The sequence below is a fragment of the Thermobia domestica genome, chromosome 16 (assembly GCF_964235325.1).
Source record: "Thermobia domestica chromosome 16, izTheDome1.hap1.1, whole genome shotgun sequence".
NCBI classification, from domain to species: domain Eukaryota; kingdom Metazoa; phylum Arthropoda; class Insecta; order Zygentoma; family Lepismatidae; genus Thermobia; species Thermobia domestica.
The window spans coordinates 79860701-79887648 of record NC_137469.1 but is presented as its reverse complement, the minus strand read 5'-3'; the positions used below and the strand labels follow the sequence as shown (position 1 = coordinate 79887648).

At 36.0% G+C, this 26948-nt stretch overlaps 1 protein-coding gene and 1 long non-coding RNA gene across 2 annotated transcripts in view; one reads left to right on the top strand and one right to left on the bottom strand.

Moving 5' to 3' along the window:
* LOC145673192 (uncharacterized) overlaps nucleotides 1-26948 on the bottom strand; it is a 473383-nt gene that overhangs the window by 353381 nt on the left and 93054 nt on the right. The window lies entirely within an intron of this gene.
* Nucleotides 1-26948, top strand: part of LOC145673191 (uncharacterized) — a 65025-nt gene that overhangs the window by 10285 nt on the left and 27792 nt on the right. Inside the window, exons 2-3 of the long non-coding RNA XR_014128730.1 lie at nucleotides 19896-19944; nucleotides 24257-24405. This is a non-coding gene — a long non-coding RNA (uncharacterized LOC145673191). The remainder of the gene's footprint in view (nucleotides 1-19895; nucleotides 19945-24256; nucleotides 24406-26948) is intronic.

The following is a 26948-nucleotide window of genomic DNA, read 5'->3' as shown; positions in this document are numbered from 1 at the left end:
TTTTTGCATAATTTTCTCAGAAATTACTCAGACGCTTTTGCTTATAGTTCACATACAATTATATCCTTTATAATTCTAATATATGGATCAAGTTATTTCTAACGGAAATATGACCAATGGGTACTTTACTTTTGGGCCTGAAGTTTCTTCTAGCAAAGTTTTCGAAAACATTATTTTATTCGCAATTTCCCAAATAAATGTATCAATAACAGTTGCAGCCTAACATAAGTCAGTGTAAAATCTTCGAGCGAGAAAGTACAGTGCGTTTACTCCGTACCCTTTCTTAAATATATTTTTAAATGTTACACCTAATCACAATTTTCCGAACAAAATCGAAACTTCTTTTTAAATGTGCCTTGTTGTGGTCAAATGGTTCAAGTGCATTGGTTCTGGATTAGATTTCCAGTGAGAGCTAGTGTATCTTCATCCAAGAGATGTGACACGTCGGTGCAAAGAAGAAAGTGTTTAAATAAGCCTAACCAAGCTAATCAACAAAAGAAATAATACAATGTTACGAAATTATCGTAGAAACGTTGTTAATATTAGGTAGGTTCGACTGGAATATCCACACAATTGTCAATTCCAAAGGTCTTTGTTTTCGTCCGGCGGGAGCTCATGTGGTTCGGATTTCACGTTAATCAGTAGGTCCACGTCTCATATAGCCTCGCTGCTGAAAGGGACGATAAACTCAAAATCACATCACACATCTTTGTTTTCGCCTTTGTTTTAGCTCATAAATGTCTCTGTTCATAAGATCCTTAGTGGTTAGCGTACGCGCCTTTGGCGTGGAAGACCGGGCTTCGATTCCCGGCGAGAGCTCATGTGGTTCGGAGTCCACGTTAATCAGTAGGCCGTCTCATATAGCTTCGTTGCTGAACGAGACGTTAAACTCAAACTCAATGTCTTTATTCATAAATGTCTTTGTGTATGGTTTTTCATATACGTGGCATGGACATTAAATTTTGATTTCTACGCCATATGTATCTAATTACATACACACCTATAGAACGAACACAACAAACTTGGAATATCTACATTGTTTGCGTATGGAAAATAATCACGTTCTACTGTACAGGACAGCCGTGTGTATGGAATTCCATACACATGGCAATCAACGTATTAAGAAATGTATAATAATAAGAATTATTATTATTATTATTATTATTATTATTATTATTATTAATAATAATAATAATAATAAACAGAAAACGATACGATCACTTACATAATTTATAAATATAAGTTAACATTTAATAAGCATATAACTGCAATGGAATTAAGTTGTTTTTCTCTCTCCCTGAACGCTACAGCCCTTATTGTTCTAACGCGTAAAAGAGAACTCGTGGCACCCACGATTTGGGGCGGTGTGTGGTCACAACTTGGTATCCCTTTGTTTAGTCCTAGCTTTCTAGACGGATGCAGTTATTACCGGTAGAATATACAAGCAAATTGACTTTTGTATTACTATTAAAGTAAATAATTACACTCATTCCTTCAATGTGATACTTGTGGTTGCTTAACCGTATACAGACAGCTGATCCATGGAAAAATCGTTAATAATAATAATAATAATAATAATAATAATAATAATAATAATAATAATAATAATAATAATAATAAATAACAGGAACTCGACAAATATTCTTGCAAATAATAGGAAAAAGTTTGCGTCACACTGTTCACTTTGCTGGACACACCAGTGTGGCGCGTTATACCGATTGTGGCACACTGGAATATAGGGTATGTTTTTTTTTTTTTTTAACTATTCCAACTGCTTCAATTGAAATGGATCTATAATAATAAGAGAATGAATTTAGTCTTCTTACCCTTCAATTTAGAAATAAGGTTCGCGAGAATTTCATAAAAGAATAATATACTCAGAATTGTATATAGTAGTTTGTTTTATTCGAAATTACATACTTCCTGCAACTGTTTTTTGATTGAAATGATTTGAAAAGAAATTTTTAAGTTTTATGTCCCACGATTATGCCGGATAGCCTAAAGGAGACAGTGATGATAAGAAATGAATGAAATGGTGGAATGAAAAAAGTGGGATAAAACGGGAGAACCTCGAGAAAACCCACACACACAGTGTTTGTCCAGCACAAGGTTCACTTGGCGCGAGCATAGATCGAACCAAGGACTCCATGCACCAAAGGTGAACACTCTACCACTGAAACACCGTAGTCTCTGAAATTACTTATGGAACTACCGAGAACTATGCTTAATATTTGAATGTGCTTCAAGTTTACAATAATTAGTTTAGTTAAATTCATTATTAACAATTAAATAATTGCATTCATTATTAACAGGTAAATGCTGCTGATGTAAAGACTTAAATCTAGCGATACCGCGAGCGTAAGTATTAAACAGAGGGATTTTAAAGGGCCCCCTGAGCTGGGGGCCCTGGGCTCCATTGACTCCGCCCTTAATCCGCTAATGCCTATAGATTATAAATTAAAGGGGACGGGCCGGGTCCGTTCTAAAAATTCCGGCCCGTGCAGACCTCTAGCTCCTGTGTATATGCTATCTGAAAATACAGTAGATTTTCGCTTATCCGACATAAAACAGGCAGGCAGAACGCCGGATAATATGGATGTGTTAAGGAAAGACCTATAAAAAGTCAAACTATGATATAATTTTACACATTACGCATCTAATTATCATCTTTGCAAGAAACAAATATAATGCATTGACTCAGTGACGTATCCAGCGTGAGGTCCTGGAAGCTGTCCCTTACCAAACCTCAAGCACTTTTTAATAAACCTACTTTTTCCCTTTTGAGTTTTTTTTTTTTTTTTTTTTTTTTTTATGTCAGATTACTTTGAGTCAGTGTCCAAACTGTGGACAATGCGTTGTTGTTATAATTCTAACAAGTAACACTTCCCAAGTGTAACACTCCGATTTTGATAAAATTTGGCAGGTAGATACTATACATAAAATAAACAAATAAGTGCTTTTTTATTTATTTATTTTTTTTTTGCTGAAAAACGGTTTTAGGGGGCAAAAGCCCTCACCCAAAATTTGAAAGTTGACGCTCGAAAGGCAAAAACAAGTGGACCAAAGTGAACGAAATTGTGAACAGATATTGCGGACATGAAATTAGAGAATACGTGTTTTGTATTTTCCTGGAAAAAACCGGTTAGGTGGGGCACAGATCCCTCCAAACCTTTGATCATGAAATATCAAAAGTGCTAATAACAGTATGTCAGAAGTGCCTAAATTTACATGAAGAATTGGAACAAAACTTTGTGTTAGGACAATAAGCAAAAAATAAACAAATTCGGCTTTTTTATTTCCTTGCGAAAAAACGGTTTTAGAGGACAAAAGGTCCCCCGCATGAATTTTGAAATTTGACGCAAGAAAGGCAAGAAAAAATGTACCGAACTGAATGAAATTGTTCACAAATGTTGTAGAGGTAAGATGAGGAAATACGTGCTTCGTATTTTCCTGAAAAGAGAAAAACATCTTTTGAGTGGACCGAGGCGTTGAGTGTCGGAAGGATTGGACCGAAGCGAATGAAATTGTCTGTAGATATTGGATATGAAAAATAAAGCCTCTCGTGTTTCACAAGTGTCTCCATCAGATTTCTTCAAATTTGGCAGATCAACATCAAGCACAAACAGTATAGCGTATTTTGTAATATTTCACGAGGCAACTTTAACCCTTACAATGTTTTTCCGCATAAACAAAAACACGTGCCGATTAATTTCCTGTTTGCTGTTGATGTGCCAAAATTGATAGGGACATCTTTAAAACACGAAAGTCCTTATTTTACATACAGTCTATACAATATCTACACACAATTTCATTTGCTTCGGTCCACTCCTTCCTGCACTTTTACGGTAACATTAACTTTTTTTTGGAGGGGCTCTAGGCCCCAACACTGTTTTTTCATACAAATTAAAATGCATTTCATTTATTGTTTTGCAAATTGTCCCTATACGAAGTTTCGTTGCGATTCTCCATACTCCTTAGGAACTTCTGACGTATACATACTTATTTGCACTTTTGATATTTCCTAATCAACAGCTTAGAAGGTCCGTGCCCCACTCAATCGCTTTTTTTCAGGAAAATACGAAACACAATTACCTCAATTTACGTCTAGAATATCTGTGAACGATTTCAAAATTTTGGGTGGGGAATTCTGTCCCCTAAAACCAATTTTTCGCAGAAAATAAACCCGTATTCTTTTTTTTTTTTTCGTATTGTCCCTACACAATGTTCCAATTCTTCATGTCCTTTAAGCACTTCTGACATACTGTTATTAGCACTTTTGATATTTCACGATCAAAGTTTTGGAGGGGTCTGTGTCCCACCGAAACGTTTTTTTTTTTTTTTTTTCAGGAAAATACGGAACCCATATTCCCTCATTTTTCGTCTACAATATCTGTGCACAATTTCATTCATTTCGGTTCACTTCTTGCCTTTCGGGCGTCAACTTTTATCATTTTGGATGGGGGATTTTGTCCCCTAAAACAGGCATTCGTTTAGTTTTTGCGTATTGTCCATACACAAAGTGTCATCGGAATTCTTCGTCCTTTACACACATCAGACATATTGTTACTAGCACTTTTGATATTTCATGATCAAAGGTTTGGAGGGGTCTGCGTCCCACCTAACCTTTTTTTCCAGGAAAATACAAAACACGTATTCCTTCATTTTACGTCTGCCATATCTGTGCACAATTTCGTACACTTTGGTCCACTTGTTTTTGTCTTTCGGGCGTCAACTTTCAAAATTTTGGGTGAGTGCTTTTGCCCCCGTAAAACAGTTTTTCCGCAGAAAATAAAAAACATGTATTCGTTTATTTTATGTGTAGTATCTGCCTGTCAAATTTTATCAAAATCGGAGTGTTACTCTTGGGAAGTGTTACTTGTAAGAATATACCGTAATACCAGGTGGAATTAAAGAACACTTTTAAATGGGATTACAATTTCGTTTCCGGTCTGTTTATAACATTACTGTATTAGAACGATACACTCATTGCCATTTGCTATTTTTGTTATGTGATATACGTAGCAGACAGTTTTCCTTACATGTCTCTAGAAAATATTTTTTGATTTCGTGTGAGTTAGAATTAAGTTTGACCGGTTCATAAATGACAAGTAAGAAACGTTTAAGAGAAATACAGAACTGTTGCATTATTATTATTATTATTATTATTATTATTATTATTATTATTATTATTATTATTATTATTATTGATATTTTTGAAACATTAGAATTACACGCTTACGAGGATTCGTGTCGGGTCCCCTCCGAAAAGAAAAGCTGGATATGTGCCTGCACTGAATGATAGACGTATGAGTCAAGGTATAGACGAGCGTGCTAGGCGATCGAGTCCGGAGCATCAGAAACAGACTAAGAGCACAACTTGCAGTTCTTCTTGCCGATTGATGCTGCTTTTTACCTGCTATGATATGTCGGATAATAATGTGAAATAAACGAAGGTCAAGACCATGGCGTATTGGTGTTTCATGCACCTAAACCTGTAAAATATTTGTGCCGAAAACATCTTTCACTCACTAGCTAAATTTGAGGGTATGATCGCTCATCTTGCCTTATAAAGTATAGTCTTATAAAGAATATATATAGCATAATAAAAACCTTAAGACCAAATTCAATGATTTCTATAGTTTTATTTTTTAATAACGGGAAACTTGTTTATTTCATCATGATAAATCATATTTGATACTAAGATGTCTGTTTCTGACTATATATATTTTTCATACTTTATTGGAGACAATTTCTTTTTCAAGAAAAGAGGATGATAAAGGAAGCTATACAACACTATAAACTGAAAGCAATCGGTATTACTAATAGTACACTAATTCTAAATAAATACGTCATCAGAGGAAACAAAAAGTTATTTCCTAATTGTATTGTTTCAGTTTTATTAACATAAAAATTATACACTTTCTACAATGTTTTGTAAAGAAAAAAAAATTGAACAGGACCGGATGGGATTCGATCTGGTGTCAAAACAGTATAAGAATTACTAGTCCGTCACTCTACCCACTTTTTTTTTTATGAACTACACATATTTTATTGGCAGAAGTAAATACGTGTTGTAATAAACCAAACATAAAATATATATGGGCTCGTCCGGGATTTGAACCCGGGACCTCTCGCACCCGAAGCGAGAATCATACCCCTATTTTTTTTTTTAACAGTCAGTTTTATTGCAAGAAATTACAGTACATATATGTATATATAATAAGAATAAAAGAGCAATCACAAATTACAAAAGGGATACCACTGCAATACAATTGAAAATCAATCACATGAAGTATACACACAAACACACACACGAAAAAAAAAAATTAGTAAACAGCCGTCGGGTAGTAGGCAAAATGACGCAAGCGTAGATCTGAAGGCATTGTTTTTAAAGAGCACTGTAGTCTAAAAATGTACATTGCTTGTGTCACCAGCTCATTTTCGGTAAGTAGGATAGCCGCTGTGTGAATAGTTAACCACACTATGATATTGTGTTTAGGACGTGGGAAGTATTTGAAATCAGGCAAAAGAAAAAACGGCTCACTATTAATAATCCGTTGATCAACACGAAGTATTCGTGCTATAATATGTGTATAGCTACGCCACAAATGCTGGATAGATGGACATGTTTGCAAGCGATGGATGAGTGTGTCAGCTTGTCCACATCGGATACATTGAGCATCTGGTCGAAAACCGAGTTCCCATGCTCGATGGGTAGTAAGAAATACATTATGCACTAACCTATACCATAACTCTCTCATTCCAGAGGGTAAAAAAGAGGAATTAATATTATGCCAAATTTGCGCCCAAGAACAATTGGGATGGCGAGTAACACATTTAGGGGGGGTATAGAGATAATTTGCATAATAAGTATACAATTTCTTCACAGTCATATCTTCAATAGCTGTGTGACTGATAAGAGCATACGAAATGTCTAGAATGACGGTGCGCAGGTAATGGTAAGGTTGGGACCAGTTCAGAATAGAAACAGGTGAACTGAGAGTCACGTGCCGAAGGCAACGCATGATATGGCACGCGGAGAAAGACTCAGAAAAGGAAGTTAACAGCTGACACGTGCGTTGTAGTAGTAGACAACGGCCTTGAAGAGCCACGTCTTTAATACCTAACCCTCCTACTTGCTTGGTCGTACACACAGTTCGACGATGTACTCGCAGTGTCGATTGGTACCACAAAAAGGCAAACAAATGTTTGTTAAGTGTGTTAGCGTCTGAGACAGAAAGCGGAAAAATCTGCATTATATAGTACAATAGACTGAAGGCAAAAATATTTAAGAAGGTCGCTCGCTCATGTAATGTAAGATTGCGAGCTTTGTGTTTATAAAGCAAGTTAATGACCTTAGGAACAGCCACTCCATAGGTTGCTTGAATAGATGCTTTTATAGTGGTATGCCAAGTAATGCCGAGAATTTTATGAGTGTTAACGACAGGGAAGGGGGAGACAAAAGGGCAAGAAGACGTATCATTCAAAAAAAGTAATTTGGTTTTCGTGGGATGTAATTCCGCACCAGACAGTTGACTAAATATCTGGAGATTAGTAAGGATAGTATCTAAATCGCGCTGGGAGCGAAAGAAAAAGCAAATATCATCTATGAAACTCTGAACTTTAATAGTAGCCGGAGGAACACACAATCCCGTCATTTCGTTCCGGATCTTATACAGAACCGGCATAACGGCAATGCTGTAAAGCATGGGGGACAAGGGACAGCCCTGAATAAGCCCCCGGTTAATTGAAAAGACCCGCGTTAAGGCACCGTTCAGTTTAAGTTGGGCAGTACGCTGGGAGTATAACGTCTTAACCATGTTTAAAAATACTGGCCCGAAATGGAGCTTCTCAAGAACTGTGAATAAGTACTGATGGCTTAGTTTATCGAAGGCCTGAGAAAAATCAGTACTCAAAAGCGCTGCAGTTAATTTCGGACGACTTTCAAAATAAGCAATCGTGTCCCTAATATTCGATAAAGCCAGATATGTAGGATGCTGCTGATCGTGACCAAATTGTTCCGGTAACAGAATGGAACTTAAAGTATTACGTAACCGAGCTGCTAGAACTTTTGCGAGAAGTTTATAATCACAACATGCGAGACTGATAGGTCTAAATTGGTTGATGCGAGTGCTCTTGGGCTGCTTAGGAATGATCACTATAATACTGTGTGGAAATGTTTTGCCGACTTGTAAATTAGAACGAAAGGCATTAAAAAGTTCAGTAAAAAAAGGAATGAAAAGATCTGGGAATGTCTGGTAAAATTCGTAAGGTAGGGAGTCAATGCCACTAGATTTATTCTTTTTTGCCTGGAGGAGGGCATGCTGAATTTCTGCTTCAGTAAAGGGAGCATCAAGCTCTGCTTGGAGTTCAACTGGGAGAGGGTTCAAGGTATCGTAAACACCGTCATTACTAGCTGGAACATCATGGTTGCGATATAAGTCAGCAAAATAGCGCACAAAGTATGGAATAATATTAGTTCCTTCATATAAAACACCTTTATCATCCAGTATATTATGAATAATCTGTTGTTTGCCTCTGCGACGTTCAGCACTGATATGTACAAGACTCGGAGGCTCAGTGGGTGACATTGATGAGATTTTGCTGCGAACAGTAATACCGTGGAGTCTTTTGCGGTGTAATGTTAACAAGAAAGCCTTTACCTGTTTAATTTGTGGAAGTACAGGTTCACCGTTAAGGAATGCCGTATGATAGTCGCGTAGAAGCTGAGAGTAGTAATTATATTGTTCATGGAATCGCTGTGACCGTTCTCTGCTGTATTCTTTACAGATTTGTTTCAAAGCTGGTTTCCCCCGTTGCTCCCACCATTGGATAATATTGTTCCGCCGCAAAAGTTGCTGATTAATTTCTCTCCAGCGTTGGCGTAGCAACTGCTGGAATTCTGGCTCAGAAAGGATGCCGGTATTGAGGTGCCATAAGCTATTATGGTTCAGAAGCTTTTGAAGCGGTAGCTGGATAGTCATAACTAGGCCCATGTGATCCGAAAAACAAACAGGGATCCTTTCCACAGATTGCACATGTGGAAGTAATGACCGTGAGATATAAAAAGAATCGAGGCGTGAAGATCCAGTGGCGTAGAAAAAAGTATGTCCAGGATTGTGGGGATGAAAATGACGCCAGACATCACATAAATTAAATTGGTTAATCACCTGTAATAAAGTAGGGCAGAAGTTCGAAGTAGAAGTGGAATCTTGAGCGGAAACTATACTGTTATGATCTCCACCCCATATAATCAAACGAGAACTGTCATGTAAGGCGGAGGCTACCTCGGAATTAAAGAAATTATGACGTTCACGCCGTCGGTGTGTACCTGCAGGGGCATACGAGTTGCAAAACCGGATATTGGCCACATTCCCAGTAATAATCCGGCCGGTGGGATGTTTGTATAACTGTTCAAATTCTATATCATTACGATATATAAGTGCGGTACCCGTGCCGTTAACAGTTTCGTTAAAAAAAAAGGTGTGCTGATAAAGGCCTTGAAGGTCAGTCAAGGTCACTTCCTGAGCAAACAGTATATCAAGAGAATAACATTTAATGAAATCCAAAACAGCACTTTGCTTGGTAGGAGATGTTAGACCATTAAAATTGACCGTTCCTATTTTAAAAGAATACATTAAGAGCTGCAAGGAAAGGCTTGGTGTGGAGGAAAAGGCACACACAAAAGAACCGGCAGGCCCAAGGAAAGCAGCAAAAAGATGCAATATTAACAAAAACAAAAGTCCCAAACAGACCGCTAGCATATTCTCACTGCGTAGCGGGTCTGTCCAAAGTCTCGGGGACAACCTCCCCATCATTACATGTAGTAGCATCTAATTGAGACATCTGTCGTAATCTAGTGCGGGTTAATCTACTGGTCGAATCATAGGTCTTCCCGGTCACTTTCAAAACTTTCCCAGTATTCTCCTCGTGACTGGAACGTTTCTTCTTTTTCAGTTGTTCACTAATAGGGGGTTCAGGAGTGTCATCAACACTGGATGTAGGCGTAACGGGGGAACCACTACCAGTCGAGTCGAGCACATCGGAGAGAGGAGGCACCATGTCAAGGGAATCACTAACAACAGGTTCAGGCCGAGCAGGTGCTGAAGTATCGAAAGTCATTGGCTGGGGTCCGGGACACTCAGTCTTATCAGATAAGTCACCTACCTTATTTGCGTCGGGGTTAACCTCAGGAAGAATTTGGCTGGCCATACCCTCTTCATGAAACGGGACCTGTGAGGATGTATCACTTGGTCGGGACACAGAAGCTGCCTCGCAGGGGGCTGGCGGGGTAGAGTCACTCGGAGTTGTCGGCATGGTAGTAATAGCGGGCCCGCTTTTTGTCGGCAAAACCGGAAACACACTATAGTTGTGAATAGCAGGCGCATCCTTCAGTTGTAGGATAGGTCGAGCAATGCGGCTACCCAAAGTAGAAATTCCAGAAGAATCACTGGACCGATGATCTAAACGGGCGCTAAATGTTCGGCGATCACACTGGGACACCAAATGCGTTTCACTGTCACACCTCGCACAAGTTTTTGTCTGTCCGGGATACGTCACCCAACAACGAAGAGAACTGAGAGTAATATAGGAAGGGATATTCTTTTTTAAAATCATTTTCACAACTTTGCGGCCAGTACGTACTTTATAATAATGTCCATCAGTATAAAGTTCGTCACTAACACTAAGAATTTCACCATAAACTTGAAGAACTTGTTTCACTTGGTTATCAGAAATTTCCATAGGTACCGCGTGGATACGTACCAATTTAATTGTATGAGAAGCCGAGTCAAGCGGAAGGTCGTAAGTACCTTCTGCATCTATATACGGTACTTTATTGTCAAATTTAGTAATGATCTGTTCACAGAGCTGTTGAGTAATTAGTTTGATATATAGAAGTTTACGTGGAAAGTCTAGTTCAATACTTAATACTGCATCTTGTGCAAGCTCAAAGGTGGTTCGTATCCACTCATGGAGCGAAATCGAATTGGGAACTTTGGAGACAGGTTGAAAACTAATGCGAAGAGTGTTAAGCCTAATATTGGCCATCGTAATCAGTCGTAATCTTGCACTTCACTGAACAAAAACGGGGAGAAATCACCCAAATCAAGTGGTAAGCTCACTCTGTTCAAGTCCAAAAAGCACAGCAAAAACTCGCACAAAAAAAAAAAAAACTATCACTACTAGCAGAATCAGCACCAAGACGCGAGCAACACAGGACGTGTTGCCTCGACGAAAACTCAGGCGCAACTGCCCCCCACTTGCCCACACAGATTTTCTTTTGCTGCCTATCTTTTTCTTAAGAAATAAATGCTCATGGCTATAGAGCATGTCACTTCCAAACTTAAGACAACAGTTTTTCTCTTTGTTTATATTTTCCGTATAACATCTTGCTTACAGAAGCTAATTTATATTTGGCAGACAATTTACACCCTAGATTTAAGCCAATAAATGCAATATTTTGCTCCAATTTCTAGTTCCTTGATTCAGCTGTTCTCCTACTAATCTTGTTATTCCCTCTGCAATCGTGCTGTGCTACTCCAAAAATTCCCTCGAAAACATTATTGCCAGTATACACAAAACCGAACATAATTTTGTTTTTTGCTTATATTTTTATTATTTTATTATATTTTTTGGAAATATCTCCTTAGATGGATTGCTTTCTATTATCTCCTCGTACTAATAACTGAATTTTACCAATAAACATATGGAAAATGGAATAATTGCGAAAAATTGTGAGTTACAGTATACGCGCAATATTTTTTGCGCATGGGAGTACCTATTTAAATTCGAGACGAGGCAAAAAATACAACAATTATCATCTCGTTTTCGAGGCGAGAAATTTCTTGAGTCCCGTGGGCAGCACTGATTCACCGAAGTTTTCATCTCAAACACTGTTTTAGTGTTACATAATTCATATGTAAAATACTACAAATTAATAAAATGATGGTCTGAAAGCAATGAAGAGAATTCATCTACGTTTAAAATATGCAAGCCATCACACAATTTATTCCAATAATAAGTATGGTTTAAATGTTGCTCTATCACACTATTCGTGAACCAATAGTGACGCGCAACAGATATGATAACTTCCAGATAATTACGAAAAATTAGGGAATAATTTTTCAAACATAAATTATCAAAACGGAACAATAAAATTTCGAGACAAGAGCGAAAGAAGTCTTCGAGCATCGATACGAGACAAAATATATTAAATATAGGAGACAAAATGAGAAAAGATTACTTCTTGTCTCGTCTCGTCTCATAGGGAACACTATTTGAACGAAACAGATAGCATTCTTGCTTGTGATGACTACCTGGCAGATATTGGTGCATTTTTTGGACATGAATAATCGATTTTGTGGCACATCAATCTGCAAGCGTTTCATCAATCAGTACGCTATTATTGGGGCATTAGCCAAGAAAAGAACACTGCAGAGTGTATTAGATTATTATTTAGAAATGAAATGAAATCTTTGTATTTTACGTCTCACGGATATGCCGGTTAGGCTGAAGGAGACGGTGATGATGAGAATGAATCAAATGGTGGAATGAAGAAAGTGTGAGAAAACGATAGAACCCGAGAAAACTAACGAACATAATGTTCATCCACTACAAAGCCAACTTGGTGCGATCTGCAATCGAACCGGGACCACACATACAAGAGGTGACCAGTCTACCACTGAACCGCCGCAGTTCCCGTTATTCTTTAGAGCATAATAACTGATGTAAAAGAATTCTTGAAACTCCCATCTGCACGAAAATGGATTTGATGAACAATATTTCTTCTACCTGGGTTTATTAAACTTCCAAACTATTCTATGCATAAGTATCGGAAGTCTAGTAAAATGGCTGTGTGCTTTTGTCAGTTAACAGGTATCACCAAAATCGGCAAGAGATATCGAGAAGGGTTTTCCGAAATAGATTTAGCGTCCTAAGAATAGGATCCATCTCCTCCGTTAATCTTCTATATAAATCGGAAATGATAGAGATCGACCACTTACGGGCCATAAATCGAAAACTATATTAGTTAGCGGTTTTAGGAAATTGATTCAACGTCTCTAGAACATATACCATCTCCATTCCTATCTCTCTATTAAAAACCAGAACTGGAAGAAATTTATTACTATTTCCGGTTTCAAAATTGATTTTCATAGAGTATAATCGATATGATATATTGAAAAGCAATTCTCGGTCGTTTTGTTCTTACACATATATTAACTATTTTGCAGTTCGCTATATATCACAACAGGGTAAATCCTCTTTGATCTCTACGTAAACGTTTGTCAGTTGATGCGACAAATAAGCGAGTTTATTCTACACTATACAGTTCAACACTAATTTTATAAGATGAACACTTCCCTCACTTGAAAGCAACATAGACAGATTTTCTAAAACATTCATACGTTGTTAGCTCCAATATGCCTCTACAGATAGCTATTCACGGAGAGGTTTATGTAGCATCAATGAAATATTAAGATCTATGAAGAGAGAGAAAACAAATTTTGCTCTTATCTGCTGTCAATCTGCATACCATCGGTTTCTTTATCTCCGGGGACAACCCGAAGTTCGAGCACGTGACCTAGCCGGAAGGGGGGAGGCAGAGAATAAAAGAAACCTATCTGGTTAGCCTCCTATTTGCTCTTTTGCGTTGTTGCAAAATGTAAGGCCATATATTAAACATCTTTTAAAGGGAAGAAAATTAATTTTTCTTGCTAGGGTAATATTAGAGGGCACTAATTTTTAATTAGTGCCCTCTAATATTACCCTAGCAAGAAAAAATAAAACTGAACATGCACTATTAATACTTACAAACATTTGGACGAATTTTGAAATGTATAAAATAAATAGTTTTCATAATACTTTGGAAAGAAATATGCCATGTTATTATATAGGGAAATCCCAACGGATTCCGGGTGTTGGACACAGCCTTAAGGTTAGCAAATCTATCAACTGAATCAGACGTGAATTGTTGTGATTCAGAGTATACAGGCACTGACCGTAAATACGTTAAAATTTACATTCTCTGTTGTTATTTTAATTTTTGTCCTGTTCCCCTCAGAATTGCAGTTGTATTTTTAAATTCTAAAGTTTGAAACTCAGGCAGACCTATATGTAGGTAGATAAATGCACCAATTACTTCAGGAACTATCCTTACGTGTCCCTTCCCGCATCACTCGGAATACCCACCTATTCCATCTTGCCCGTCCTAGGTTGGCTGTTATACAGAGATCTCTTTTTTATAGAATACCAAACTGTTATAATCAAGTAACAACTGATGTGGACATTTTTTCGAGCTACCCAGTGTTTGAAAGAGCAATTAAACGAGCTTTGAAGGAATAGTTTTACTTTTACACTCTTTTTTTTCTATGTTGTTGTTATTGTTGTCTTGTTTTTTTTTTTTTTCTTTCTTTTGTTAGCATGTCCCTGTGTAAAATGGCAAAGTTGTGCTGTATCTGGGAAATTGTTCAATAAATAAATAAATAAATAAATAAATAAGGAAAAAGTTTTGTTTTTTTACTATTTAAAATACCCATTGTTGAAATACGTAGCTTTTCATTGTTGCTGGAAGTAAATCTTAAAATTAATAATAATTCTTGGTTGCAATAATAATTTGATTAACAATTACGTGTAAATTGGTAGCATATTTTTCAAGAATTCTGATTTATTTTTTGGATCAAAAGATTCAATATATTTCAGGCAAAAAAATTCTTGTAGGTCTTATATCTGGAGAACTACATATAGTGTAGCCAAACCCAAACTATCACTTAGCTCAGTATGATGCACTTATTCCTTTTTTTAAAAAATTAGGAAAACTCGATTTAGGGTAAGTTTAAAAATTTTGTGACCCCTAATACCAAAACTAATTATTGGCCAAAATCGCAATTTTTGATGCAGTTTTTAAAATAATTCCTATATTCTTGTTAACACCGTCCATCAAGTGCCGGTTCTTCTCTGTCACGTCTTTCTTGTTCCACACCCTTTTCACTTGTCGTTCTTCATCCTTTTCCTTATCAACATTTCGAAGAACTACGGTTGTTTATCATTGCTTTTGCCTTCGTTGTATACATGTTTTTTGTTCTACAACACGACAACTCTACAATACGAAGTAAAATATAATAGTGCCGTCAGAAAATTCAATAACGGTTACGTTAAAAATTAGATTTTCTCCAATGTTTGGTTCTACTGTACAATCTATCCACATTTTCTTTAATGAATGTGTACAAAGGAATGTCATAATCAAAATTTTTTCATAAATGGAAAATATACATGAATGTTTGCGAAACATCTTTTAAAAAAATGCACGAGGCCACAAGTATGAATATCAAAAAACGTAATAGAACAACAATAAAAAAAATATATATATACTTACTTGTACATGTTAGTTCATATTTGCTTCGATATCGTCTACGAAAAGTTTTCATTTGTCCATGTATCAACACTTTCTGAACACTGTTTTATTATATCAACGGAGTTCCTGAGTACTTTCTACGTGTATAAATCCATCCAATATCAACTGGCTTATTCGTTCATACAGAAGAAACCAATAAAAACCTAATCAAAACAATGATTTCACACTAAACACACAAAAGCATTGCTAATTTCCTTCCTCCTTTTATTCCCTGTTGTGTTTTTCCAAGCTAATTTCTACCACCCAATGTTTTAGTCAGTCTTAACTTTAACTAACAATTCGATTGTAAAATAGCTACAAATGAAACTTGCACCGTATCAGCGTGACTGAAACGACATACGATGATGATAAACATCCATAGAAGATTGGCATTTATTTCTCAAGTTCAGAAAAAAAAAAAAAAAGTAGCAAGGAATGATTTAGGAGATGCGACTTGTATTGATTGGCAAGAAGCTGAATGGTCAGAATGCAATTCTTCTCAAGGAAAGAAACAGAAAATAAAACTGTATGTTTTGGATTTTATGCAACTTGATGCTCTTTATGGAGCAAATATGACTATACTCAATGTAAAGTGTGAATAATGTATGACAAGGTCATCCTTCTTATATGCATGAGATTAAATCTCAAATATTGGTATCATCTAAGATATATATATATACTTCAAGAAAACACCCTACTTTTGTTTTTAATGGTCCAGCTTCATTTTGCGGCCATGGAGAAAATTCCTGTTGAACTGCGTCAAATGTGGCCATTGCTTGGATTATCTTTTTGACTGCAAAAGTATCTAAGATAGGCACATTATGCGGTCATGTATAATTAGGTTAGATTAAATTTGATTCCATTCTATTAAAAATTCAGCTGAGTTATATATATATATATATATATATATATATATATATATATATATATATATATCATAATCATCATAGGTATTCTGCCATTATTGGCAGATAACTTGCTGCAACTGAGAAGTTTACATGCTCCACGGTCTTCCGCTAATCTCTTCATCTTCACGTACAATTTCTCTATTTTGATACCATCCATTAATTGCAGTCTCATTCGCCCCTCTTTCTCTTTCCTGCCACCATACCCTCTAGCACGTCGTTCATGATACAGTTCCTTTTTAACCAATGTCCCAACCACTTTCTCTTTCTTTTCTTAACAATATCTAAAATTGTTATTTTCTCCTTCAGCGTCTCTAATACCTTCTCATTCGTTTTCCACTCCACCTAGCTAATTCTCCCCATTCTTCTCCACACCCACATTTCGAAAATTTCCTGTCGTTTTGCGTAACTTCAATGTTTCTGACCCATACGGTACGATACTCCACTTCGCCATTCCGATCTTTGCCTTTATTCACATTCACGCTTCATATCATGACTAATAATACTACCTAGGTATCGAAACATAGTCACTTTTTTCTCCTTTTTTTCCACTTCTGTATTTGACACTGACCATTTCATTCCAATCACCATGCGTTTAGTCTTTCTAACATTTATTTTCATCCCATATTCTTCGCAGTCCTTCCTCAAGTTTTCTAATATCTTATTGATTTTCTCTTCTGATTCTCCTACAAGCGCCCACATAGCACAAGTACGTCCATGGGATGTCTGAAACTGAGCCCGCAACGGACGACGGGACATCCCGGGATTATCCGAATGTGCTCCCGGGACATCCACAGAATTTCCGCGGGAGATCCAGATGTCCGCTAATATCCCTGAATACGGGATATTCAACGGGACCACGAAGGGATGTTTATTGGTTTTCCCTCGGACCTCCTGTCCCATCTGGGACGTCCCGTGGGCATCCTACATGGGAATCCTTCAGGATGTCCCATGCAGGGCGTCCATGGGATGTCTTCTCATTGTCCCAATAATCCCGGGAACCGAATGGGATGATTGGGATCAAAATGGTACATCCCAGGGACGTAGTGTGCTATGTGGGCGCCATATCATCTGCAAACCGTATACATCATTCATTTTGTAGACTCTTTTTCACTATTTCTTCTAGATAGATATTAAATAATGTAGGCGAAAGACAGCATCGCTATTGAAGTCCTCTTCCAATTGCCCTCTCCTTTGTCATTTCCTCCCCTAATCCAACACTCACTTGTTGGTTCATACATATGATTCTTGGTGTGTTAATTATCCTGAAACAACCAGTGCTGTAGTCCTAAAATTTTCAGAGGGTATACGCTGGTTCGTGATTACTGTTTTATAATTTAAAAGCATTTCAAGCTATATTCTTGATGACGCTCCTTACTTAAATCACACCATTAATAACATAAATGGATATAGGTATGGAGAAGAAACCAACACTCCAAGAAGGATAAGAAAATATCGCATCCGATATGCTAGAAGTAAGAAAATTGTGCCCAAATTTAACTCTATAAAATCATTAAGACATTATTTTCTTTTTATCAATGAATAGGTTCTGTAGTACTCAAAATTACGTATTACCACTGACGTTATACTGAAAATGTTCAATCTTACTTTTAAAATATCGAACGACTTTGGTTCTCTTCAACAGAGAACAAGGTTTTAAGTAATTGAAATATCATAGTCATCAACCTTCAAAACACTTGGATATCTCAGAACAAAAATCCGCCATTTTGCATCGATCTGTCCAGCTGATCCTAAAACTAACAATTTTGTGTTTTACTTCCTTCCATAATAGCATACAAATAATAGTAGCTAGTAACAACAGTGACAATGAAAACCTTCGATAAATATAAGACGTGACTCTAACCTTGACAAGTCTTCTCCGGAAGCTACTTGCCAGTAGCCATTGGTGACATTTGGTATCAAAATAATCGGCATCTCCTTAGGTATTGATCAACGCCAATATCATCTCTCTCTCTGACTTACGATTCCCAAGATATGGCTCCTTAAATCTCCCAAAACCGGCCTCTTTTTTTTTTTTTTTTTTTTTTTTTTTTTTTTTTTTTTTTGGACAATTTCTCGGGAACGGCAAGAGTGATGCGAAAAATTCCATTACTTCTTCAGGTAGTTTTTGATGCTCTATCGAATGGAGGGCTCAAAATTAAAAAAAAAAAAAAAAAATCGCAAATTAGAGACAGACAGACAGACACACACACACACACACACACACACACAGAATTTAATAATGAACTTTTTTAGTTCTTTGAAAAGGTGATACTGTCACTTTAACATTGGAGTTATGGCCCGATTAAATAAATATAAATGAAACAAAAGTAGTAAAAAAACTGTTTCAAGCAGAAGGTACACTCTAATTACTAGGATTAAGCAGAAGGTATACGGCCGGCGTGTACCGCCGTGTACCCTCGACTATAGCAGACCTGGAAAGAACTTTATAACTTTTTAACTACAAGATAAATATCGATAACATTTTGTAACACGCAAATGTCAACAGGAGGACACTGTTTGACATACTCTGGAATACCATCTGATTAACAGTGCTGCCAACTCAACATAAATATATATTTTTAGATAGTACTACGTCAGATTATCACATATTTCAAATTTATATGGTAAGTGAAAACTTACAGTATCACAAACACTTGTAAACATCCAAGATAGAAGGACGTGTAAATGCACATTGGAAGTACCTTGTCGACTACTATGACCATAACATGACCTATTTCTAACAAATAGGATCAAATTTCCAAAGGATTGAAGATTTTCCTTCTACAGAAGTTTTTGTACGTTTAAAGCAATTTGATATCTCAGCCATTTCGGATATATGAAAAACATGGGTAGAGATTACTATACTGTTTAAAATTATGTAGTTGTAGGAAATTAATTTTTAAAATGTTGATTTCGTCTGCTTCTATAGGATTACATTAATAGTTTTTGGTAATTATAATTTCAAGTTCTCGCTATCACATACTGTTATGTAGTGTTGCTAACTTTACACTAATTTTTATCATACCTCCGGAGCAGTTTGAGATATCATATTGATTTGAACGTTATTTCAATCTTTACGAACATTGAAAACTGTCTATACAGGTTAGATATGATGCTTATCTAAGCACTTTTTCGAAATAAAATGTTTTGAAGAAACTAAAATTTTCAATCAGTTGTAAGTTTTCTCGTGCTTCTTAGAAATATGTCACATGGTACTAAGGAGCTTTCGATTTGCATAGATACACCCATCTCACTTGTGTTATTACTCTCGTAGAGGCTTCCAAAATTTGGGTATTTACCGATATTTGTGACGCTATAGCCCTTAGTTTGCAATACTAAATAATAAAATGGTATTAAAAGTTTGTGCTTAACATGTATATTTCAAATATGTAATAACCTGATGAAGTGCTATTAAAATTTTCTCAACCCAACTTAAAGTTTTATATATATATACACGAGGGTTTTACATAAATTCTAAGCCTAACCAAGAAATATTAGAACTACACATGTAATACTTTTAGGCCGTATTTACTGAACCTTCCTACGATGCTATATCAAATTTGGTATTAATATCCACTTCTATTCTATTGTTGTAGGTTCAGAAAAACAGCAGAGTGAGCAAAGTGACCAAACAGGAAACTGAAGGTGAGAGCTATTACTGAATATCACCACAAAAGGGTTTAAATCTGCAGGAGATCCATCCCGTAATGCTTGCTACTTTAGTTGATAGTGCCCCTTCATATGCCACAGTAAAGAAGCCACAGTACCTACTGCAAGCCCTGTGAATGATCAAGGTTTTGGCGAGATGGTGCCAAAACTTTTAACACCTGATCAAAAGCTCGCCAGACGCAACATTTCAAGGGAAATTTTCATCTCTTCCGGACAAATCCAGATGACTCGATTCATAACAGTAGATGAGATCTGGCTCCACCATTATCAACCAGTATCAAATCAAAGTTCCAAGCAGTGGAAACAATCCTCATTCCCCCTTCCGAAGGAGTCTAAGACAGTGCCAGCACCTGGAGAAGAGATGGCTACAGTTTTCTGGGATTCAGAAGGGATAGTGATGGCAGATTATCTTCCAAAGGGGCGAACAGTGACTGGAGAGTACTATTCAGGTCGTCTGTGACAGCTGTGCGATAATATTTGGCAGAATTATCGTAGAAAACTGACAGCAGATGTCTTCTCCATAAAGACAATGCCTCTAGCCGCAAGTCGTCATTGCTATGGCAGCAATTCACGATTGCGGCTATGGATTGGTGCCCCATCCACATTATTTGCCTGATTTAGCACTAATTTTCATATCTTTATATAGGTAAAAAATAAGTTAGAATATATTATTTTGATACTGATGATGATGTCATGCATGCTGTAGATGAAATTTTATAAGCTTTCCTTTTTTTTTTTTTTTTTTTTTAATCAGCTGCATTAACACACTTGAACATCGATAGGCAAAATGTGTTGACTTGTCAGAGGACTATGTTAAAAGTAACACCATCGTATATATAACTTTATTTTAGTTTTATGTAGTAGTTTAGAAGTTACAAAGGCATTTCAAGATAAGTGGTTCACCTTGTAGTGTGGGTCGAAAATAAAAGCCTTTTCAACGATTCAGTATTTGAGTAATGCCTCTAAAAAAACTTTTTCTTGCAACTTTTTGCAGTTTTGTCAGTTCGGTAAATTTTAATAAATTTGAGGGATCTTTTCTATTGGATGCAATAATGTAAATGATATCGGTATCCAGAAATAGATATATATATATAGATAGATAGATAGATAGATAGATAGATATAGATATAGATATAGATATATAGATATAGATATAGATATAGATATAGATATAGATATAGATATAGATAGATAGATAGATAGATAGATATAGATATACGTATATAAAATAAATTAAAGCGTATACTTTTTCCTTGCAAAGGATGTAAAAGACAATTTCGTTACGAGTATTAAAATATTGAAATCGTCCAAATGATTTCCCCATATTATATCATTAAAATTATTCCACAAATTCCGTCGAATTTTCTAAATGAATCTCCTCTTATACAATTAAAATTTTCTACAAATTCAGTTGAATTTTCTAAATGAATTTTCACATATAATGAAAATTTTCTATAAAAATTCGGTTGAATTTTCTAAATGAATTCCTCCTTATACGATTAAAATTTTCTATAAAAATTCGGTTGAATTTTCTAAATGAATTTCCACTTATATAATTAAAATTATTCTACAAATTCGGTTGAATTTTCTAAATGGATTTCCCCTTATATAATTAAAATTATTCTACAAATTCGGTTGAATTTTCTAAGTGAATTTCCCCTTATATAATTAAAATTTTCTACAAATTCGGTTGAATTTTCTAAATAAATTTCCACATATAATTAAAATTTTCTATAAAAATTCGGTTGAATTTTCTAAATGAATTCCTCCATATATGATTAAAATTTTCTATAAAAATTCGGTTGAATTTTCTAAGTGAATTCCTCCTTATGGGATTAAAATTTTCTATAAAAATTCGGTTGAATTTTCTAAATGAATTTCCACTTATATAATTAAATTTTTCTACAAATTCGGTTGAATTTTCTAAATGAATTTCCACATATAATTAAAATTTTCGATAAAAATTCGGTTGAATCTTCTAAATGAATTTCCCCTTATATAATTAAAATTTTCTATAAAAATTCGGTTGAATTTTCTAAATGAATTCCTGCTTATATGATTAAAATTTTCTATAAAAATTCGGTTGAATTTTCTAAATGAATTCCTCCTTATGGGATTAAAATTTTCTATAAAAATTCGGTTGAATTTTCAAAATGAATTTCCAACTATATAATTAAAATTTTCTACAAATTCGGTTAAATTTTCTAAATGAATTTCCTCTAATAATAGCGCTATTTAGTTTGAATTTCAAATAAAATTTACTTTTTTTCTTGTTTGCGACATGAAAATAATATTTTAAACACTTTTGCAATTATTGGTCATGGAACAAGTAAAATGCGAGAGACTTAACACGAAAAATTCTTCGAGAACTTTCGAAAAAAAAATTCTGAAATTCTCTTCTTACACTCAAAGTACACCACGAGTGTTGTATCATAGTGTGAGAATCATTAACATTGCATTCACCTCAAAACTAATGTTACAATGAACAGTTTTGTATGGAACGTTTGTATTTGAGCAGTAAACTATTATAAAGTGTGTATTAGGATGGATCGAGAAAAAAATTCTTCGACTACTGTATTTAAAGCTAGCAAAATATTACGTTTTGCAGCCTTATTAAAATAATAATAATAGTAATAATAATAATAATAACAATAACAATAAAGTGCAACAAGATGGATTCACAATTAGTTAATGGAATCGAATGACCTCCATTTTCACATGGTCGCAAAGGACACTTCTATCTTAAACGTATCAAAGGACACATCTGACACTGTTAAAACATAAATTTTCTCTATGATCGCAAATGACGCGAGACTCATTTTAATGTCCCTTGCATAAAATTGGTTAATGTATAACATGTTACGGTTAATGTACAAGATTTCAATCCGGAACCGGTGGCATTTTTCTGTAATCCAGCTCTTTTAGAAGCAAAATTATGTGGTTGGGGACGGAGTCTACAGTGTGAATTCATCTTGCATGATGATTTGTGCGCTCGCCAGCTGTACCGGATTCAGTTCCCGGTGTTGGCTTGTATATTACGTTATTAACAGGTCCCGATCTTCATAACTTCGGTATTGTATAAGGCTGTAAAAAAAAGTCAAGTGTAACGTTTCAAGTACAAGGGAATTAAGGGAGCAATACCGAATACACAACAGTCACAGAGTCCATTATAAAAGTAATGTGCATGATTTTATTGTGACGCGACTATCCATGGCAGCGCGGTAAAACCGGCCGGACAATGTGGTTGGAAATCTGCTCTTTCAGCGCAGCCAGTCGCCAGTTTGCTCCGAGTAGTATGACGGAAAGACGTCCCTCCGCGTGAAGTGTATTTTTTCGACTTTGTAACGAGTTTTGCGCTGTCAAGAATTGTTGGATTTGATTGAAAATGAGTCGGACTTTCTTAATTCTGTCGTAACCGGAGACGAATCTTGAATGTTCGAGTAGGACCCAGAATCGAAAAGGCAGAGCAGCGAGTGGCACACAAAATCATCCCCCACCCTAAGAAAGCGCGAATGAGCAAGTCTGGCATTAAAACGATGCTCATTGTCTTCTTTGACGCCTGAGGAATCGTCTTGCAGGGAGAAACTGTCGACTCAGTTCTTTACCTGGACTTGCTCAAGAGATTGAAACGTCGGGTCGCGCGTGTCAGGGCTGACACCAAAGACACGGTCAAGCTTCACCATCACAATACAGCTAGCCACACGTAATTTATTGTTACCAACTTTTTGGCCCGAAGCAACACTTCGGTGGTCCCCCTTACAGTCCTGGCTTGGATCCGTGCGACTTTGTTTCCGCGACTGAAGAGAGAGATGAAAGGAAAGCATTGGGAGACCGTGAGAAACATCCAAAAGCATGTTACAACGTTCCTGAAAGATATTCCCGTCAAGAACTTTCAGGGTGCCTTCCAGAAGTGGCAGACACGACTCCACAAGTGTATTGATACAGGGGAAAGTATTTTGAAGAATTTTAAGCACTTGTACAGGTCCGATCAACAAATCTATTTTTCCCAGAAAATGCGCATTACTTTTATAATGAACTCTGTATATATATATATCACAGAGCATCTTCATGAAGTTGATTATAAGCACATCCGTCTTCAGTTGGACGTGATTGATTGATTGAAATTCAACATCCATTTTAAGCATCGAGGCTAAATAAGAATGGAATCCAAGCCACTACTACATCAGTTTCGTATTACTAGTCTCCATAGCAACATCTATCTCTAAAGGCAACTTCTGGATATGATGAATTTCATGAATTTATAATGTTCTTTTATTTTCATCTTTAGAGCTACATAGTTTTGAGTAGAACAACTGTACTGTAGAGTCCGGTTGAAACTTCCTGACGCTTAAGGTGTGTCCTCCTTTTCACAATATCCAAGTTGGGCGATGTTGTCTAATATCTTTGTTCCTGGATTAGAAGAAAACACTTTCAAAGGTACGTCCTTATATGTCACTATAGCGTTAATGAATTCGTAATGTGACGACGTGGATCGTCACGGATATGTGGGTCACTTATTATTATGGATTTATTAGGAAGTAGATGGCGCCATCTTTTATTTTTATGGAGACATAAGACCTTATTCTCCCTTTGCCCTTTTCCATCCTACCTTTTTGCTCTCAAAATCAGGTTTGTGTGTAGTAAGAAAATATATATGAAGATCTGGTACCAGCTGGTAAGGTAAAATGACGAGGTCCTCGTGATATAAAATCCGGATTGTGATTGGTTGGTTTTGAACCCGGAATGGAAGCCATGGATCAACTGACGTAGATCGTCAGTTGGTCACTGTTCGAGGTATGTAGTGTTTCTTTTTTCAAATCTGTTAAATTAAATTATTGTTTTTTTGTGAAAATTGGTGTGAAATTTATCATCAGAAATTTCGTGAGTATACTCATAAATGTATTTGAAAAATGATAAATACTTATGGATTGTCACATTTAGTCACGAGCAAGTGTAAAATATTGCTGACTGAAAAATTAGATTACTGAAAGACGAAAATTAGAGGTTGGTGTAAGCCATGTTGGAATGGCGACATTTTTTTTTTTTTTTTAATGTGTGCTAGGCTGTTTTTCCATCAGAAACAGTAAGATTGTTTATTCTTCTTATTACTATTAATATCCAACTGTTAATATTTTGTGTACTATTTGCTCTTTTTTTATTTTTTATTATTATTACTTTTTTCTCTTTGTTATAATAAATTGTTTATCCTTGTTAAAATTGAAATAGTAGGTTTTGTCATTGCTAATTAACTTCCTTAAAACAACTGAGAATTTTTGCTTGCATTTTTCGTAAATTAAAGGTGAGAGTTATACCTATACATATTCTGGGTGCGCTACGCGGCCTTTTAATACAGTACCGGCGAAAGCTCTCCTCGCTTTTTTTAGGATTATTTCCCCGGTGGGCGGGTCTGTATTTGAATGTTTAGATGTGTGCTATTCTTTTTCATTCTATTCAAGTATGGATTTTTGGCCCGGGGTGGTCATTCTAAAAAAGAAGGGGGATTAAGGGTGTTTTTCGTTACAGAACAGTGACCAACTCGGTTAAAATACTCTCACTTATTAAATTTAAATTTAAATTCAGGTGTTTACTTTTCATGTTAATGGCATATGAAGTCAGGGCTGTGCATGTAATTACTTGCTCGTTTATATTAATTGGGTATCTTGTAGGAAGTCTTTGTACAGCAGTTCAAGGAATTGGTTCCGGGGATCGAACCCATGCTATCTGGTATATAAGTATAGAATCGTATCCGAAAAAAAACAATGGCTGTAGGTGGTGACTCTAGTTTCTTTCTTGAAGAAGAGTTTGTAGACGAAATTCCTGTGGATGTTAATGCGTTTTTGAATATGACTATAGATGAAAAGCAATCAAAAATATTTTCTATGAATGAAAGTGACGCTAAGAAACTGCTGTTGTCCATAACAACTGCTAACAGCAAGAGTGCACCTGTTGGTTCGGGTGTTGTAGTAGGTCAAGGTAGAGGCACTGATAACACAACCACGCAGCCGGGTGGAAGTGTGTGTGTGCAAACAGCTGGCAGTCAGCCAGGTCATTTACCTTTTAGCTCGGTGAACGATAAAGCTAGAGTTGAACCTCTATCTGAATTGACACAAAATAGTTGTTTTAATAAGATGGAACAATCATCAGCATTTTTGGTTTTACGTTCATTCATGGAATCATTAGAGAATTGTGATGGTACGGATCCCTTAAAATTGTATCAATTTATTCAAAAGATTGATGAATTTTGTAATATTGAGCGTTTTCCTTTTTCTGCGGTTTTGTATTCATTGCGTGGGAAAGTTACGGGTCCACTGCAGGAAATTCTGAACGAGCTGCCACATACATGTAAAAGCTGGGATTTTGCACGTGACTTTGTTTTTCATAATTTATTATCACAATGTGCTATTCAGAGAATAATAGTAGAATACATGTATCGCCATCAAGAGAATAACGAGGATTTAAAAGCTTTTGTAAAGCGTGTAACCACTGTTGATAAACTTTTGAAGTTGCGTTGTGGGGACGAAAAGCTGATTAGTTTTATTACCAGTGGCGTTCTTCCGAACATAAGGGAGCGGTTGTTTTACCAAAGAAAACCCCAGACAATAGATGAACTTAATAAACTAGTTAGTGAATACAGGTATCATGAACTTTATATGAAGCAGTTTAGTTATAAAACGAGGTCCCAAACAGGGTTGCCGGATGCTCCGGTAGGGAGTGACTTTAAGAATTCTCGTAGAACTATAAGCTGTTACAAATGTCAGGGTCCACATCCAGTGAGGCTATGCCCAGAAAACAAAACTTCGAAAACATTTTCTTCTTTTTCAAATAAGACTAATAGGAACTTAAATCGTTTAAATAAAAATGATGATGCGGCGTGTATAGAAGTTAAAGTATGTGGAATTGCAGTGCATAGTTGTTTAGATAGTGGGTGTGTGATTAATCTTTTGAATTTGGAGCTCTTTAATAAAATTAAAAACTCTAGT